Genomic DNA, 18699 nt, shown 5'->3' with positions numbered 1-18699 from the left:
TATCCTTAGGGCTCTCAAGGATAACCTACAAACGATATAGAACCAACAGAAGCTCTATGCAAACAGGGGCAAAGTCGAGAGACATTTTGAGGTTGGGGATCTAGTCTTCTTGAGGCTCCAACCATACAAGTAGTCCACCCTCAAGCAAAAGGGCGCAGAAAAACTCAAGCCACATTTCTATGGGCCTTACAGAGTAGCCAGGAGAGTTGGGGAGGTAGCGTATGAGCTAGAGCTTCCCCCAAGAAGCAAGGTCCACAATGTATTCCATGTTTCTTGCCTGAAAAAGGCTTTGGGGCAACGAGTTATTGCAGCCACTAAGTTGCCTCCTTTGGATGATGAGGGACACTTGATACTGACATTGAAGATTATTTTGGAGACCAAGGAGAGGAAATTGAGAAGTAGGGTCATCAAAGAGTATTGGATGAGATGGAAGGATTTGTCGGTTACGGACATTAATTGGGAGGTTGAGCAGATCTTACAATGCCTTGCATTGCAGTTGCTTGAGGACAAGCAACATTTGGGAGGGGAGGCTTGTAATGTCCTTTCTCAATAAAATTTGTTGATGGAGTTCCACAATTTTGCAATTTTGGGATCAATACAATTTTGGTGTCAAACTTAGGAGAAATGGGTAAAAATTAGAGTGTTGTAGGTTGTGGGGGGCACCCCCCTAGGAAATACGCACCCCTTGGAGGAAAAAATTAAATTTGTGAAAAGGGGCAAAGAAGGGAGGTCGAATTATTGGAATGAGGGACCCACAAGAGAAAAGTGAGGCAGCAATTATAAATAGAAAATGGGGTGCAACATTTGGGGCCTTTTAACAATTTTATTTCTGAAACCAGTTGTTTGCTTGAGTTGTTCAACCTTGCCAACATAGTGCTGCTTATCACAAGATATTTCCGAGCAGAGATCTCAGCTCTCACTTCGGTGGACTTAGAGTGCCACCCTAGGGGAGTTTTACTAGCACCTCAGCGTGATTTTGGGAACAGTGATTAGTGTTATGCACCCAATTCTGCGAGTTTCAGGATGCAGAAGGGAATTCGTACCACATGGGGAAGCCATCTAGAGGGGGAGATAAATTCCAGGAAATTTGTGGCTGGTCTGGAGGGTCGATTGCTGAAATTTGTGGTGGTTTGTGGCCTGGAGAGTGGAGGAAAATTGGTGAGGGAATTTTGGTCTCCTAGGGCCTGCGCAGGCATAACTTCTGAACAAATTTCGCAGGGCTTGGAGCAAGGAGATTTTGCTGGAGAAGGGGCAGAAATTGAGGAGTAAATTTGAGAGAAGAATTTCCCACAAGCTGGGTGGATTTCTTGGTGCCATTTGGAGGGGATTTGACAGTTGATTTCCAAGAGTGCGTATTGCTTGTCTCACTAGGAAATTCATACCATTTTGTGGGTTTGTTAGTGGCTGCGAGTTGGGTCAATCCCTTTCTGGGTTTGGTCAGGTAATTCTGGGCACTACAATGGGAGATTCGCACCATTTTCAAGTAGCAACAGCCACCAATTTCTGGGTAAGCACAGAAGCCATTTGGGGTCGAAGTTTCCAGCGCGTGGGAGAATCTCTCTCACCTTGGTTTGCTTCAGCTTGCTTATGCAAGCCCAAGTGCACTTATTCCTTGCTAAATGTACTCCATGCAGTTCAGAATTTAATAAAACGACTCAGTTGTTGTTCTAAAATTTGTATGGTGTGTTTGTGACTTGTGTTGTTTACAATTTCTTTGTTATTGTCTAGTGCATGTTTCTGTTATACGTTGAATAAAATTCCATTAGGAATATTACAATATCTTCTCGTTACTCCTATGTTATAAAGAAATTATAAACAACCCTATCTCATCAAATGAAGAGAATAGAAATCTAAGCATGCCCTAATCCCTTTCACATTTCTCTATCTACGTCAATGGCTTCAATGACTAATTGTTTTTCCTAGCCTATTTTTGGCTCCAACATGGACTCTATGTCTTTAGCTCATATGTACTAAATGATTTCTATTTAGCATTTATGACAAACCAACACCCTCTTTATATATGTTGGAACTTGGACCTAAGGGCTATCAAGCAAGATGAGAAGTTTCACTTGATAGCAATCAAGAGAAAGAGAAGCAAGGCATCAACATTTGTTCATGCCTAAAATTCAGTATGATTCTTTTCTTCTTAGACTCATTCTCATGCACACATTTACCTGAAAGCCTGCACACTATGGAGAAAGAAGATAGCAATAGGATTTTAGAGATATCTTCTCATTACTCATGTGATATAAAGAAATTATAAACCTTATCTCATGAAATGAAGAGAATAAAAATCTAAGCATGCCATAACCCACTTCACATTTCTCTATCTTAATTAATGGTTTCAACAAAGCTAATTGTTTCTCTTAACCTAATTTTGGCTCCAACATGAACTCAATGTCTACTCTGTGTCTTTAGCTCATATACACTAAATAATTTCTATTTAAAATTTATGACAGAACAACACCCTCTCAATATAAGTTGGACCTGATGGCTACCAAGCAAGATGAGAAGTTTCACTTGAAAGTAATCAAGAGAAAGAAAAGGAAGGCATCAACATTTCTTCGTGCCTAAAATTTAGTACGATTTTTTTCTTCTTAGACTCATTCTCATGCACACATTTACCTGAAACCCCTCCTATTCAACTCATGAAATAATTTTAAGAAACAATTTAGAGGGTAGTCATTTAAATTTCCATGGGAATAAGGTGAGGTATCCTATCCCTATGGTAATATGCATGTAAAATAGTGAATGCTTATCCTATCCCTATGGTAATATGCATGTAAAATAGTGAATAAGCTAGTGCACTTGTGCATTTGTCTCTCTCAAACTATCAAACGAAAGTTTCTATGTATGTATGAATGGTAAAAAATGCTTCTAACTTCGAAAATTATGTATTTCTCAAATGGTAATAGAAAGAACAATCAATGCTTGGACAAAAAAACTTAAATTTTGGAAAAGAATATGAACAATGTATTTTCATCTATAATAGGTAATAATCACCTCCTAGTTACCTGATAACAAATACATACATTATCTTATGTCTTTTATAGTATTCCAAAACTATTACAAACAATACCACCAATAAAGCAATGCATTGACATTTTTAGGCCTGAGTTTATTTTGTGAGGAGAAAAGAGAGCACCAAAGCATTTTTTTCTCCTAAAACCCTTTTTGCTAGACAACTATGATTGCATTTTGATTATTAGATTCAATTTTGGGTAGTAAATAATGATTTTTCCTCCAAGTTTCACCGAGAGAAGAAAACAACTTGCAACACTCTAAATGAAATATTCCAAGATAGCCAACGAAACTATTTCTAGTCAATGCAACTAGTCATTTTCCCTTTTATAAATATGGCAAGTTGTGTTTGTCCAGTTCAGATTTGTAAGTGAGATTGTCTTAAGAACCAAACAAATCATCCATTAGTTTGTCTTGTTTGCTAATAAAATACAACAGAATAAAAAAATACAACCATAAACACAAATAAATATTGTCACAAAAATATAACACTATCAAAACAAAATACAAGTATCCCAACCCATTTAAAAATAACTAGATAAATGGTTATTTTCATACATCATATTGTAGGTTAAATAATGAAGAACATATTTATTGTTTATAGCCCACCCATGACACAAAATTGCATGGAAAACAATATGGGATCGCTTTTTTTATACATTCATACGCTATGTTTAAATATTGAAGAAGAACATATTTATAGCTCCTTTGAAATATTAACTTTTGAAAACTACTATATCAAACCTAAACTTAGCTGATATTTGAAAACTGCTCTATTAAACCTAGATGTAATTGATGGAATTTTTGTCTGTGACATCTACTCCATAAAACCTCCTTTCAGTCCATGTTTCAAAAAGAAATCTAGACCTAGATTAAATGCACCTTGCATGCATGTTATTTCCAGTGTTCCACGGGGACGCGTCCCCCAGGGTGGGGTGCGCGCACCCCTCGCACCCCACGCACCCAGGACGGGGAGACTCTCGGGGATGCGTTTCCCCACGTCCCCCTTTTGGGGAGACTCGGGGAGACGCAAGGGGGTGCATTTCCCCAATGTGGGAGACTCGACTCCCCGAAAGGGTACTTCTCGGCGTCCCCCCCAAAAATGGGGTTCTTCTGGGCGTCCCCCAAAAATGGGGTTCTTCTGGGCGTCCCCCCTTCATTTTTGTCTAATTACCCTTTATAAACCAAAATAAAAAATAAAAAAATGAAAATTAATTTATTAAAAAAACATAAAAAATAAAAATAAACTAAATTAACAATTACAAATAAAAAATTACATGAACAAGTTAGGGTTAACTCCACTTTTCAAGTTTTCATTCTGCCGCCATTCATTATGCTCTTACCTCAACGCATTTTTTTCTTCCATCTGCTCTCACTGCACCCACGAGAGCTTCAGCGCATCCTCACTCTTCTCCACGCAGTGACTTGCTGTTAGCACTTAGCAGTCGTTGCAAACTTGCAGTGGCATCCTCCCTCTTGCTCCACGCAAGCGGCAGGCGGCAGCATATCAACGATTCAGCGTAATCTTGAATATATTGAAGCTGGGCCTCTTCATTTGACTACCGAATAAGTTAGCAGTCGTTGCAAACTTGCAGTGGCATCCTCCCTCTTGCTCCACGCAGGCGGCAGGCGGCAGCATATCAACGATTCAGCGTAATCTTGAATATATTGAAGCTGGGCCTCTTCATTTGACTACCGAATTCAAACAAGAAAAACTCGTTTCTGAGGTGATTTTGTGAAGTAATTTCGTGGATTTTTTGCTATCTCTGAGGTGGTTTCGTTGGGCTTCTCTGGTCACAAGTCTTGCGCTTTTCTGGTCATAATTTCTGGTTTGTTTTTTGGAGCAGTATTTTCACTTTGGAACTGCTGTCATACTCTTATCGGACCTCAGTCTCAGCGCTGGGAAAAGGTCTGCTACAGCCTACGGACCTCAGTTCATCCCTGAGGCAAGGAGCAGATCTCTGCAACTTCGGTCCTGAGGCAAGAAGTAGACCACTGTTATCCTCAGCCATGTGAAGACTTAGTGTTCAATTTAGAATCTAGAAGACTAGAATGATGAATGATGAATTCAGAATTTTCAATTTTCAATTTAATTTTTAAATCAATGATTCAATGTAAATTATAGAATGATGTAAATTATAGAATGATGATTGATGAATGATGAATGATATGGATCAATGTACATTGTATTTGAATATTTGAATTTCATATTGAATTTTATTATTGAATCTTATGGTATTGAATCTTGATGAATTAGCATTATTGAACAATGAATATGAACATGAAAATTTCAAAATTATATACATATATATAAATTTATAATATATATAATTAAAAATTATATTATATATACCTCGATGTCTCCCCGTCTCCCCTAAATTTCCCTAAAATTTCAGGGTGCGTCTCCCCGTCCCGGAGACTTGGTGGAACATTGGTTATTTCATCTACATAATCAAAATCCGAAGCAGAAAATAGAATACCGACCTTTTCACTGTCGTAGGAATACTGGTAGCTACCCTGAGAAGGGACAAGACACATCAACATTTTGTTGGCGGTACAGTTTTTGCCATCGGCTAACTGGCGACTTCATCAATTGTCCACCTCATCTATTCCACCAGAAGACCCAAACCCAACTCGCAGGAAATCTGGAATCTGTAGTTCTGCATCACCCATAGTCATATGGTTAGGATCTCGTCCCGTCTGGATGCAGAGGAAATCAAACGGAAAACAACAAAGTCGGGCATCTACCAGAAAACCCAAACCCAACTCGCAGGGAATCTGTAGTTCTGCATCATCCATAGTCATATGGTTAGGCTCTAGTCCGGTCTGGATGCAGAGAAAATCAAACGGAAAGCAACCAAAGCCGGGCATCTACCAAGTTTAAAACAATATGACCGCCCTCTTCTTTCAGACGCCATTATGCCACAATCTGAAACTCAACTCAACTCTTTGCCCACTGTCCCTCCTTGGGCAGAGGAAATAACTGCTTTAAAAAAAAAAAAATATCAACCCTACACTTCTAATCTTGCTCAACCTTTTCATTTACCATCACATGAAATGAAATGAGGATGGATCAAACTTGTTTACCTGAAGGCTTGCTGAGTGTTTTTGTCCGGAATTGTTAGCTCGATTCTCAGAGCTTTAATAGGATAATATACCTGCAGGTGCAGATACATGTCTCTGGACTTTCAAATATTGGGGAAAATCGATAAATGAGAAATAAGAACAGCAATCCAAAAAACAGAGAAATCTTTCAAAGCAAAAAAGAAATAGACATCCACAAAACAACAACAACAACAAATGATAAAAGATAAAAGCTACTTGAAATGAGAATTTATAAATCAGAAAGGCAGAATGTATGCTGTGCGTCTTCAATCGATGGAAAAATTTTAATGGAAAGGCGAGAGAAGGCCCCACACCTCCATGGATATCAGAATTGAGAAAGTATGGGATAATCTTGCTCAACCTTTTCATTTACCATCATATGAAATGAAATGAGGATGGACCAAACTTGTTTACCTGAAGGCTTGCTGAGTGTTTTTGTCCGGCATTGTTAGCTCGATTCTCAGAGCTTTAATATGATAATATACCTGCAGGTGCAGATACATGTCTCTGGACTTTCAAATATTGGGGAAAATCAATAAATGAGAAATAAGAACAGCAATCCAAAAACCAGAGAAATCTTTCAAAGCAAAAAAAAAAATAAACATCCACAAAACAACAACAACAAAACATAAAAAAGATAAAAGCTACTTGAAGTGAGAATTTATAAATCAGAAAGGCAGAATCTATGCTGTGCATCTTCAATGGATGGAAAAAATTAGATGGAAAGGCGAGAGAAGGCCGCACACCTCCATGGATATCAGAATTGAGAAAGTATGGGATGACGAATGGAAGTATTTAAATAGGTGGGGCGGGGCTAGAGCAGGGGAGGCACAGGCATCATCAACGGCTACCTACAAAAAGCCAAAACGCCTTCCTGGCTTTTGCTGCAACATAGAGACGGGCAGGGAATGGAAGCAGGGTTAACGGTGCTAGCTTTTTAGCTTTTCTGTCTGTTCTTTTCTGTGTTTTAAGCTTTTTCGTCGCTGTCGTTGCATCGTGGTCAGTTCATGTGACATAAAGACAAATGGAACCTTTTATCTCCCGAATCCCACCAAAAAGATAAAAATATTCCTTTCCACTGTCATGTCAGCCACAAAGAAGTCTCCTTGGCCGCCTCACAAATTCGGATTTGCACGATGTAGATTTTCATTTATTTCAATTTTGGTTTTCCTTGTATGTGGGATTTTCGTTTAATGATTAACTTACAATTATGTTCGATGATTTATTTATGATTTAATTATAGCTGTAATTAAATTATTATAAAATTTAAATTAATGAAAAATATTTTAATTATATGGTGGCTAAAGATTTATTTTACATCTGAACATGATGAGTCGAAAGGCTTATTTTACATCCTAGTATCCCAGTATGATGTATAAGTATGTTGGTCCAAAATTTGAAAATATCGACCAAAATAATTTTTTTTAAATTAAACATAATAAATAATTATACAAAACATTTAAAAAATTACAAGTAAAGAAATTGGAGAAATTGGGTCTCTCTAGACTCATGTTAAATTCATACTTAAAATAAATCTATGATAGTTTATTCAAAATTAAGTTTAAAGATTTATTCATGATCTGATTATATATTTAATTAAATTATTATAAAATTTAAATTTGCCAGAGATTTTTCGGCGAAAATCACATGAGCAACCATTTGTCGACGCGACAAATGGTTGCTCATGTGATTTTCGCCGAAAAATCTCTCGCAAACTTGTTATGGATCACAGAAGCCTCAGCTCTACAAAATTTAAATTAATAAAATTATTTTAATTAATTTATAAATATTTTTTATTACATATATTAAGGGAAATCATCTGCTCTCAGAGTCCAAGGTCCTTCAAACAAAATAGTGAATTTAAACGAGTGAACTTGTGCATTTGTCTCTCTCAAATTATGAAATAAAGTTTTTATGGTACAAAATGTTTATTAGTAAATTATGTATTCCTTAAATGGCAATATAAAAAACAATCAATATTTGGATAACAAAAACCTAAATTTTGAAAAAAGATATGAACAATATATTTATCTAAAATAAGTAAAAATGGCCTCTAGTTACTTTATAATAAATGCACAAATATGTTTTAAAGAATTTCAAAACTATGCAGTGGCGTTTTTAAGCCTAAATTTATTTTGTGAGCAGAAAAAAAGAGCACCAAAGCATTTTCTCTCATAAAATCTTTTCACTGAGCAATTATGAGCTTTTCACTGAGCAATTATGAGTGCATTCTAGTTATTAGAGACAATTTTGAGTAGTAAATAATGATTTTTCCTCAAATTTCATCAAGAGAAGAAAATAACTTACAACACTTTAAATGAAATGAAATATATATAAAACAATGCATTAACATTTTTAGGCCTGAGTTTATTTGGTGAGCAGAAAAGAAGAGCACCTAAACATTTTCTCTCTAGACAATTATGATTTCATGCTAAACAATTATGATTGCATTCTGGTCATTCTATTCAATTTTGGGTAGTAAATAATGATTTTTCTTCCAAGTTTCACCCAGAGAAGAAAATAACTTGCAACACTCTAAATGAAATGAAATATATACAAATAATGTAATATTCCAAAATAGCAGAGAAGAAAATAACTTGCAACACTCTAAATGAAATGAAATATATACAAATAATGTAATATTCCAAAATAGCCTAGCTAAATTATTTCTAGTGAATAGAACTTGTCATTTTCCTTTCTAGAAGAATGACAAAACTATAAATATGACCAGTTGTATTTGTCCATTTCAGATTCGTAAGTGAGATTCTATTAATTTGTCTTATTTACTAATAAAATATAACACAATAAAAAAAAATTCAACCATAAACACAAATAAATATGGTCCAAAAAATATAAAATTAAAAAAAAAAAACAAAACAAAAAAGTGTCTCATAAAACCTATTAAAAAATTACTAAATAGATAGTTTTTTCCCACATCATATCCTAGATTAAATAATGAAGAACATATTTGTTGTTTATAGCCCATCAGTGACACAAAATGGCATGGTATCGTTTCTTTATACATTCATATGATATGTTTAAATATTGAAGAACATAATTAAAACTGCTTTGAAATATGAATTTTTAAAAACTATTATATTAAACCTGAATTTACTTAAATATTGAAGAATATGATTATAGCTCTGAAATATGAATTTAGTTGATTTGAAAATTACTCTATTAAACTTAAACTTAGTTCATATTTGAAAACTGCTATATTAAATCTACATGTAATTGATGGAAATTTTGTCTGTGACATCTACTCCATAAACTTCCTTTCACTTCGTGTTTCAAAAAAATAAAACAAAGACTGTTATATTATATTAAATGTAGATGTAATTTTTGTGCAGTGACATTTACTCCATAAACCTCTTTTCACTTAGGGTTTCAAAAAGAAAACAAGAACTCCTGTATTAAATCTAGATGTAATGGATGGAATTTTTCTCTGCAACATCTACTCCATAAACCTCCTTTCATTTCGTGTTTCAAAAAAACCAACTGCTATATTAAATCTAGATGGAATTATGGAATTTTTGTCTGTGACATCTACTCCATAAACCCCCTTTCACTTCGTGTTTCAAAAATAAAACAAGACCTAGAATAAATGCAACCTTATATGCATGTTATTTCATCTACATAATCAAAATCCGAAGCAGAAAATAGAAAATAGAGACTAGACTACTGACCTTTTCACTGTCGTAGTAAGACTGGCAGCTACTCTGAGATGGGGCAAGACATCAACAATTTGTTGGCGGTACAGTTTTTTCCATTGGCTAACCGAGCGACTTCATCAATTGTCCTCCTCGTCAATTCCACCAGAAGACTCGAACCCAACTCGCAGGGAGTCTCGAATATGTAGTTCTGCATCACCCATAGTCATATGATTAGGGTATCATCCCGTCTAGATGCAAAGGAAATCAAGCGGAAAACAACCAAAGTCGGGCAACTACCAGAAAACCCAAACCCAACTCGCAGGGAATCTGTAGTTCTGCATCAACTATAGGAATATGGTTAGGGTATCGTCCCGTCTGGATGCAGAGGAAATCAACCGGAAAGAAACCAAAGCCGGGCATCTACCAAATTTAGAACAACATGACCGCCCTTCTCTTTTAGACGCCATTACGCCACAAGCCGAAACTCAACTCAACTCTTTGCAAACTGTCCCTCCTTGGGCAGAGGAAAGAACGGAAAGAGGAAAAAGATTATTTATCAACCCTACACTTCTAATCTTCCTCAACATTTCCATTTACCAGCATATGAAATGAAATGGGGATGGATGAAACTTGTTTACCTGAAAGCTTGCGGAGCGCTTTTGTCCGGAATTATTAGCTCGATTTCTCAGAGCTTTAATAAGATAATATACCTGCAGTTGCAGATACATATCTCTGGACTTTCAAATATTGAGGAAAATTGATAAATGAGAAATAAAAACAACAGCAATCCAAAAACCCCAACCCATAGAAACATAAAGAAGTGCAGTAGAAACATAAATTAAAGGGAAAAAAAACTCAAGAAGCCGAAACTGAAAATAAACAGGATCATCAACCACAGAAATCTTTCAAAGCAAAAATGAAATAGACATCCACAACACAAAGAAAAAGAAGAAAGAATCTACTTGAAATGAGAATTTATAAATCAGAAAGGCAGAATGTATGTTGTGCGTCTTCCATGGATGGCAACGTTTAAATGGAAAGTTGAAAAACAGGCTTCCCACACACCTCCATGGATAAGGAATTGGGAATGGAAGTATTTAAATAGATGGAGGGGCTAGAGCGGGGAGGCACAGGCATCATCAACGGCTACCTACAAAAAGCCATAAAGCCTTCCCGGCTTTTGCTGTAACATACAGACGGGCGGAACAGTAGAATGGAGGCAGTGTTAACGGTGTCGCGGAATAGATATATGCTTGGCTTTTTAGCTTTTCTGTCTGTTCTTTTCTGTGTTTCGAGCTTTTCCGTCGCTGTCGTTGCGACAACTGCGTCGTGGTCAGTTCATCATTCATGTGATATAAAGACAAATGGAACTTTTTATCTCCCTATCCCGAATCCCACCAAAAAGACAAAGATATTCTTTCCACTACGTCATGTCAGCACACAGAAGTGTCCCTCGATTTTTTCATACCTGCAGTCAAACATTCCGATTTGGATGATGTAGATTTAATTTCCTTCAATTTTGGTAGATTTTAATTTATTTCCATCATCAATTTCTTTTTCAGGAGGTTGCAGGATTAAGAATTTTTTTTAATTTATTTTTTTTCAACTCTTTCTCATGATGTTTGAGGATTAAGACTTATTCAAGCTAACTAATTTATATCTAATTGGTTTATCAATACTCATGATTCATTTCTTTTTTTTTATATTTTTTATTTTAATTTTATTTTATAATTTTTTTATAATTAAATTGAAAAGTAAAAAAGACATAATTACTTTTGTCATAAATTTCAATTTTTTATCACAACTATTACTAAAAATATTACTAGCATTTGCATCTAATGTTGCAAAGGAAACGCCATAAGGCATAGTGTGTGGAAGAACATTGAAATGTGAATGGGCTTTTTTGAAAGCAAGGGTCGATGATAATGAGTTTGAATTGAGGAAGCCATGCCAAAAATCGTATTCGGGGGTTAAAGTGGCTATGAAATAGAATAAAAGTAGTCATAAATATCCATTGAACTTGTTTAGATACCTTAAAGATTGCCTAGTTGAAGGTGAAGTTAAACAAATGAATTCACGTGAACAACAACTAGGTATCCATATTGATATACAGAATTTTAAGGAGAGGTATGTTAATCTTTTTAAACAACATTCTAATGTATTTGCCTAGAAATATGAAGACCTTAAACCATATCACATTGTGATGAACTGAATCCCTGCCAGGATATATTCCTTATGACGCAGAGAAGCCACTGGTGGTTGATAAGGAGGTGAAAACAAATGCTTGGGCTCATGAAGGAGCTCTGTATTGTCCTCCAACCCACACTGTTCCTATGCCTATTATATTCCATGGCAACATCGTACACAGAGACATCTCTTGCTCATTACTCCTAGTATGGTAATATTGACTAACTCTGCCTGTGTCACAAATCATATAAAAATGGATTTCAGTTAGCTCTGTGGTCCTTGGAGAATAATAATATATACAACTTTCATCCATCATGGCCTCTCAACAGTCCAATTACGTAGCTAATTGCAGACCTATCTTGAAACATTCTATATGATGCCACTTTTATTACAGGGATGCAGAAATTAGATTTTAGAATGGGAATTGTGCTTCAGCGTTATTTTCATTCAAGCGGCATTTGTGCCAGCTATGTCTTTTGGACAATTATGGTTATTCTAAATGGTAATGCTGTGTCAAGTAGTATGTGCTAGCATTTTTATTTTTATGATGAAAGCTGCATATTATATCAGTTTAAACAAGCATAATCTGATTTTCATGCTACACTGCAATTTTTTCATAGGCATTGAATTGTTTTTCTGCAGAGTATCCAGAAGTCTGAATGCCCTAAAGAATTAGAGCCAGCAAAGTTTTTTTGCCAGAGTTTTGGCACTTCTGGAGGGTTTTGGCCAGAGGTTTGTTTAGAATGAGAGTAAGAATGATGATGAGCAAACCTGGAATAGCTGCCCATCCAACTGTGGCAAAAAGGATGCAAATTGCTACACAAATTTTCAAAGGGACGGTCCAACCCCAATGCAGCCACCACGAAAACTCTCCAAAACGATATGCATCTACAGCTATGTAGTTTACAATCTCACTAGTGGCATGTCTTCGTCTTCCTAGATTGGACAGCCGAAGTTGTTTCTGATATACAGCTGCCATCAAGGCCGAACGCATTCGCATACCTATGCATCTGGAATTGAAGTATTTTTTTTTGTTTGCTTAGGTGGGCCAATACATGTTCTGAATTTAGGGAAGTCTGAAATTCTGTTGACTGTCATTCAATGCGCTTAGGAAGTTCTGCTGTTGGAAAGTTTGATTGGGCTGCATTGAATTAAGCAAGGCTGAAACATTATTGTTGACGTTGTAGCTGTAGTTGTTCTGCATGTTGTTGAATCTCTTTGCAGGGTTGGTTTCATCGTCCCCATATGCTAAGGAGAGGGTCCTCTTGAGAGAATTGAATTTGTTGTCATTCTCCACTGCTAATTCTTCTTGTTTTGGGACAACTTCATATCGGCAATCGCTATTGTTGTCATTGTTATTGCTAAAATTGTTTTGAGAGAGGTTGGAGGACTGGACTTGAGGTAGTCTACTGTTGTTTCCATTGCCATCCATGGCTTCATCGTTTAAAAAACCATCTATGAAAGGATCGTCACTCTCCAACAACCCACTGAAAGAGGCAATTTTGGGCAGTTGCAGTTTGTTTTGCTGATCAATATCAGGAAAAGAAGGCATCACTTCATTTGCACTTGGTGATTCATCTCGTTTTACCCCTTGTACTCTCTGAGAATGACCATTTTTCTTGTAAATTCGGCACAACACCCAATCATCAAGCTGGACAACAAAAGTGCCATCAAAATCAACAATACCAATTTTAGTTGAATGAATCAATTCCTATTCATAAAGAATCAAAACACAAGAGCTGTGAACGGAAAATCATTCATATTGATCAATATTCAAGAAGACATCACTTTGTAGGGTGTGTTATTTGTATTTACACAATTGATTTTTTTGGAGTAGTCTACCTAGGCGAAGGAATTGCCCGGTTTCCGTCGCCGCCCAGAAAATCGTCCGGCTCCGGCCGTCGGCAATCCCTCCGTCCTCCGCCACCCTCCGTCCACCACTCCGCATTCATTTCCTGACATTTCCTGACAGATCGGATCGAAGCTGGCAATCCTGACATTCTCTGACAGATCGGATCGGCGCTGGAATTGCTGCAGCGGAGAGTTGATGCCATTTCCAATTTGAAATGGAGGAATTGCTAAACCGCGGGCTACTCCCCCAACCAACACGACTCGGCCCCTGCAGCTCACTCACCTTCCTCCTCGACTCGGCGCCTGTAGCTCACCACGAAACTCCGGCCCAGGCAATTCCTCCGCTTTGCAGCTCACCACCTAGGGGATGTCACCTTCAGGTTTAGGCGTAATTGGGTGAGTGCCGATTTTTAATATTTGTTGGTAAATTGAACAGTGGGTGCTTAACAAGGAGTCCATTCACCACGAGGTGAGCAGACTTCATTCTATCCACCACAAGGTAATGTCGAGCCACAAGGACATACGGTTAAGATCCATTGTGAAGCCAACCCAGAGTTTTTCTTGGCTGCTCGTGGTGATGTTGCAGTGCTTGCGCTGGAAAACCCACATGATGTTTGAGGATTAAGACTTATTCAAGCTAACTAATTTATATCTAATTGGTTTATCAATATGAATACTCATGATTCATTTCATCTTTTAAATGTTTTTTATCTTTTTTATTTTAATTTTATTTTATAATTTTTTTATAATTAAATTGAAAAGTAAAAAAGACATAATTACCTTTGTCATAAATTTCAATTTTTTATCACAACTATTACTAAAAATATTATTACGTAGAGATCAAATTCCTATCATTTATCAATTAATAATTTAATTAAATTCTAAAAATTTTATTCTAAAATAAACATACCTATCAACATAATAAGAAGAACTATAAGATGTCTTAGGTCAAGCTCTCGGTGGTCGGCCATGGAGTTGTGTGGATGCAGACCTTTCAGCACAATCCTTCCCATCATCCCTACCTTGGTTAGCTCTAATTGATCCCTTGTTCCCTTTTGCAAACCCCATTCTCACTGAGGGCTTTGGCATCAATGAAGGACTCCATGCCTTAGAGGTATTTTTTGTCTCCCTTGTTGAGAAATCTAGCGCAACATTTATATTAGGGTTCATTAAACAATTTCTCTTAAATTGACATGTTCTTGTGATATCATTTAGTTCTTCTTCATTATATTAGTGTTCTTTCCATCGTCAAGGAAAATGCCAAAAACAAGATCACAAACACGAGAAAAGGACATAAGATGTAGGCACTCAGTGAGGGCAAAACCCTTATGAAGGGGAAAACCCAGTCAAACTCTTTCGCTATTAGATTTTAATCAGATTGAGACAACCAAGACCCTTTTGACGAAAACATTTTTTCCTTCCATCCACCAAATCAACTTTCATGTACTAGCATTTTTCCTTCAGGTCAACTTGGTCCTGCACCTTTGAGAATTTCGACCTACACTACACATCTAAAGTAGGTCTATAACTTCAAGCATGTAGTTGCATTTGTAACAAAATTTTCGACTTCCAAGAGTCTTTCCTTCCTTCGCTATATTAGTTTCTTCATAGAGATGACATAAGACTTCTATTTGACCCCTTTGCATTTCTTTGATGATATCTGAATTGCAGATCATTAACCTTCTTCCACAATAGGTCGAATGGTAGGCTATTAATAGTTGTTTGAAGCTCAACTTGAGGCTGACCTGTCAACTATTTTGAGGCCGGCTTTGGAGGACTAGGTAGTTGACTTGGGGGAGGAGGACTTTATACATAATTTTTTTTTCCTTGACACAAAGATACCAAGAAGGGTCTAGAATATAATAATGATGGCAATAGCTTAAGGCATAAACCTAGAAGCCTACAATGGAGCCTCTTGGCCTATTGATCAATGACCCAAGCATGAAACCCATGCTTTAAGCTATAGCCTTCCCTACTTCTGGATCTAGACATCATCACAAGCTGGCCAAATGTCCTCCCAAGCATCTTATCACCCCAATATGCTTCATCTCTCCTTATCAACTAAACCAGATATATCCACCAATCCAAGCATGCTTCAAACGTTCAACCTTCTTATGGAAATATCCTGCACAATCACAACCCCAATCAATAATAAACCTTCTAGGTCTTTAGTTATTCTAATGTTGCTTAAATCATCATTATATTATCCAAATACATCTCGTTTGAAGCTTCCTTCTTCAATTTTCCAACAGCACCAAACTCAACCGCGGCACTTTTCAACGTAGCCAAGTTTTGTTTGCAATTTCATCAATCATGAACAACCTATCTGTAGTGCTTTAGCTATTCTCCAATCTCATAACATCCTCATGGCCTTTTCATCAAGTCATTATTTGTTCTTCAAGCTCCCTCTCAACTAGGGAGATATACACTTTCCTTTATTAGGGGACAAGTCAATCAACTACCTTATTCTTCCAGTCATACAGGCTCTCTTTTTTTGCATCAACAATTCATCGAAGAATTTAGACCTTCCAAAACTCCATCATTCCTTCACATGGAAACAAGGTCATATATCAAACTTTAATGTCATCGAGGTTCTCACAGATCCCTCTTTGCATCAAATATGAGGTAAGTATGTTCATCATATTGAAGATTATGTACTTGTAAACCTTCAATAACAAGTACAAACAAACACAGATGTATATGTACAAGAGTATGAAGTCAACTTTATCAATATAGGGTTAGCATGTCATTATAATAGGAGCATAATAAATCAAATTCTAAATCAAGAGTTACATCCATTGAACTTCTTGCAACAACACTTACTAGAGTTTCGTCACAAACTCTAGATTTCATCATCAAAATCAAATCATATCAATAATCAAGGTAGCATTATAATCATAGCGAAAACATTATATTTCTAGGGTTTCATTAATACTTTTCTTATTAATCTCTAACTAAGATTCTATCATAAAACATCAAACTCCAAAATGAGATATACAACAAATTTTGATTAGACTACGGTTTCAATCATGAGGAAGCACATACGGCCAAGATTTCATTTCTAGGATTGACTATGCAAGGGTTTTGTCATAAACCCTAATTTTCCAAACCCTAAAAATATAGGGTTTTATCATATAGCCTAGACATCGACAACAAACCCTAAAAAGATTAGAATTTCATAACATCAACAAACCCTAAACATCAAGAGAGTAGGATTTCATCATAGGTTCAAACCGTAAGAAGACTAGGGTTTTATCTTTATTGTTAACATACCCTAAGCACCAAAAGGCTAGGTTCTTACAGTGAATCTTTATGATTCAAGACCCCAAGCATAAGAGAGTTAGTAATATAAAGTAAATTCCAAAAATAATCGTACCTTTTGTTATGTGAGGAAGACTAGCTATAAATCATGTGATCTTTGAACATACCTTGAGTTTCTCCTTTTACAAACCTCGTAGGGTTTCTTTATTGAAGGACTCCCTCTTAGCATCTTCATGATCTATATGAGTCAATTTGTACCCAAGGATCCAACTTTTATTTCTTCAATATATCCATGTATTATTTATTGACAAGCACAATCAAAATGTACAAGTACAATAGCATGTCTAACTAGGGTTTCGATTACCTTAAATGGATTTTAAGGGATTTTGAGTTCAAACTTTAAGTAGCTTCTAGTGACATTGTTCTACTTACAAGCCCTAGATATCATAAGTTAGAAATAAGATTATTAGGGTTAGAGTTTTTCATATGTTCTATATAGGGTTTATAATCGTAAATGTTAAGAGTAACTAAACCCTAAAGCATTGCATGCTAAACCTTTTAACAAATGATACCTAAATGTTACATGCCTCGGCCTTCTATGCTTTAATATTTGATGCTCTATTAAGCTTATTTCTCTTTTTGCAAACTGTAGTCATAGTGTTAGATGAATTAGACAAAAAAGAAACAAAATAAACAATACTTGCTTGATTTCTTCGAGTTGGTTCTTCAAATGTTGGATGTTCTCCTCAGTTTTGTAGGTGAGGAGATTGTCAAACATTAAGGAGGCTTCAAAATCATATTCCATTGTCCAAACTAAATGAAATTGTTTGCAGTATATATATGTATATGACTGCCAATATTTGTGTTAGATGTCTCGGTTTTTTTGCCATTGTATAGGACTATGAAGTGACTGTGTATAGTTGATGAATTAGGTTTCACTAAAGCTAACTTCTTATGATGTCAAGAACTGAGATCCTCCACATCGGCCTTTTATGTCACAATTGATGTATGGATCCGGTATATATACAATCATAGATTCTTGTCCCTTTTCTACAGTGGTCTCAGCTCCTTTAACTTTAGGGTGACTATAACTTTGTAGAAGGCTTTTCAAGTAGGTCTCCATAAATATTAAACAATTCATCCCTTGTTCCTTTCTTTGTTGTTTTCAAGGACTACTTTTATATTTCAAGCATTATACTTGGTCATCTTGATAGAACTTGAGGTAATCTTTACATGTACAAGAACTTGTAAAATGGTGATTTCAGAACCTTTAAACAATACTCAGAATTTTGCTTTATTCCATAAGGAACCCGACCTTGACTATGCTCATAAATATTTTATTCGGCTCCTCTAGGTACTTTGACCTATAAGCTCAAGTCTGTGGTTTGTTTACAGATATATAGACTTCAGAAGTATGCTCTTTTACAACTCAGATTCTCTTCTAGGTTGGATTGGTTCAAATAAATTCTTAAGCCTTGAGTGGGCTATCTCCCTAGCTTTTTGGCCTTTCAAAATAGTGTTATTATCTTCTTAATATTTTTATGCTCTCTGCAACCTAGTCATTGTAATTAGAATGCTCAAAATTTAGATTTTCTTCTTTCTAGAAGCTTGGTCCTAGATG

General features: G+C 36.1%; 1 long non-coding RNA gene across 3 annotated transcripts in view; it reads right to left on the bottom strand.

Moving 5' to 3' along the window:
* The window catches only part of LOC149265391 (uncharacterized), a 161668-nt gene extending 154622 nt beyond the window's left edge, over window positions 1-7046 (bottom strand). For 2 of the 3 annotated variants that reach the window (XR_016260054.1, XR_016260055.1), the window contains exons 1-3: window positions 6109-7046; window positions 5770-6004; window positions 5506-5681 (exon numbers count right to left, since the gene is read on the bottom strand). This is a non-coding gene — a long non-coding RNA (uncharacterized LOC149265391). The remainder of the gene's footprint in view (window positions 1-5505; window positions 5682-5769; window positions 6005-6108) is intronic. The other variant, XR_016260056.1, reaches the window with a different exon arrangement.
* Between the last annotated feature and the right edge of the window lie 11653 nt (window positions 7047-18699).

Source organism: Pinus tabuliformis, chromosome 6, assembly GCF_031772625.1.
Source record: "Pinus tabuliformis cultivar Carrire ecotype Pingquan chromosome 6, CPIR1, whole genome shotgun sequence".
NCBI lineage: Eukaryota > Viridiplantae > Streptophyta > Pinopsida > Pinales > Pinaceae > Pinus > Pinus tabuliformis.
This window is presented reverse-complemented; position numbering and strand designations above follow the sequence as displayed.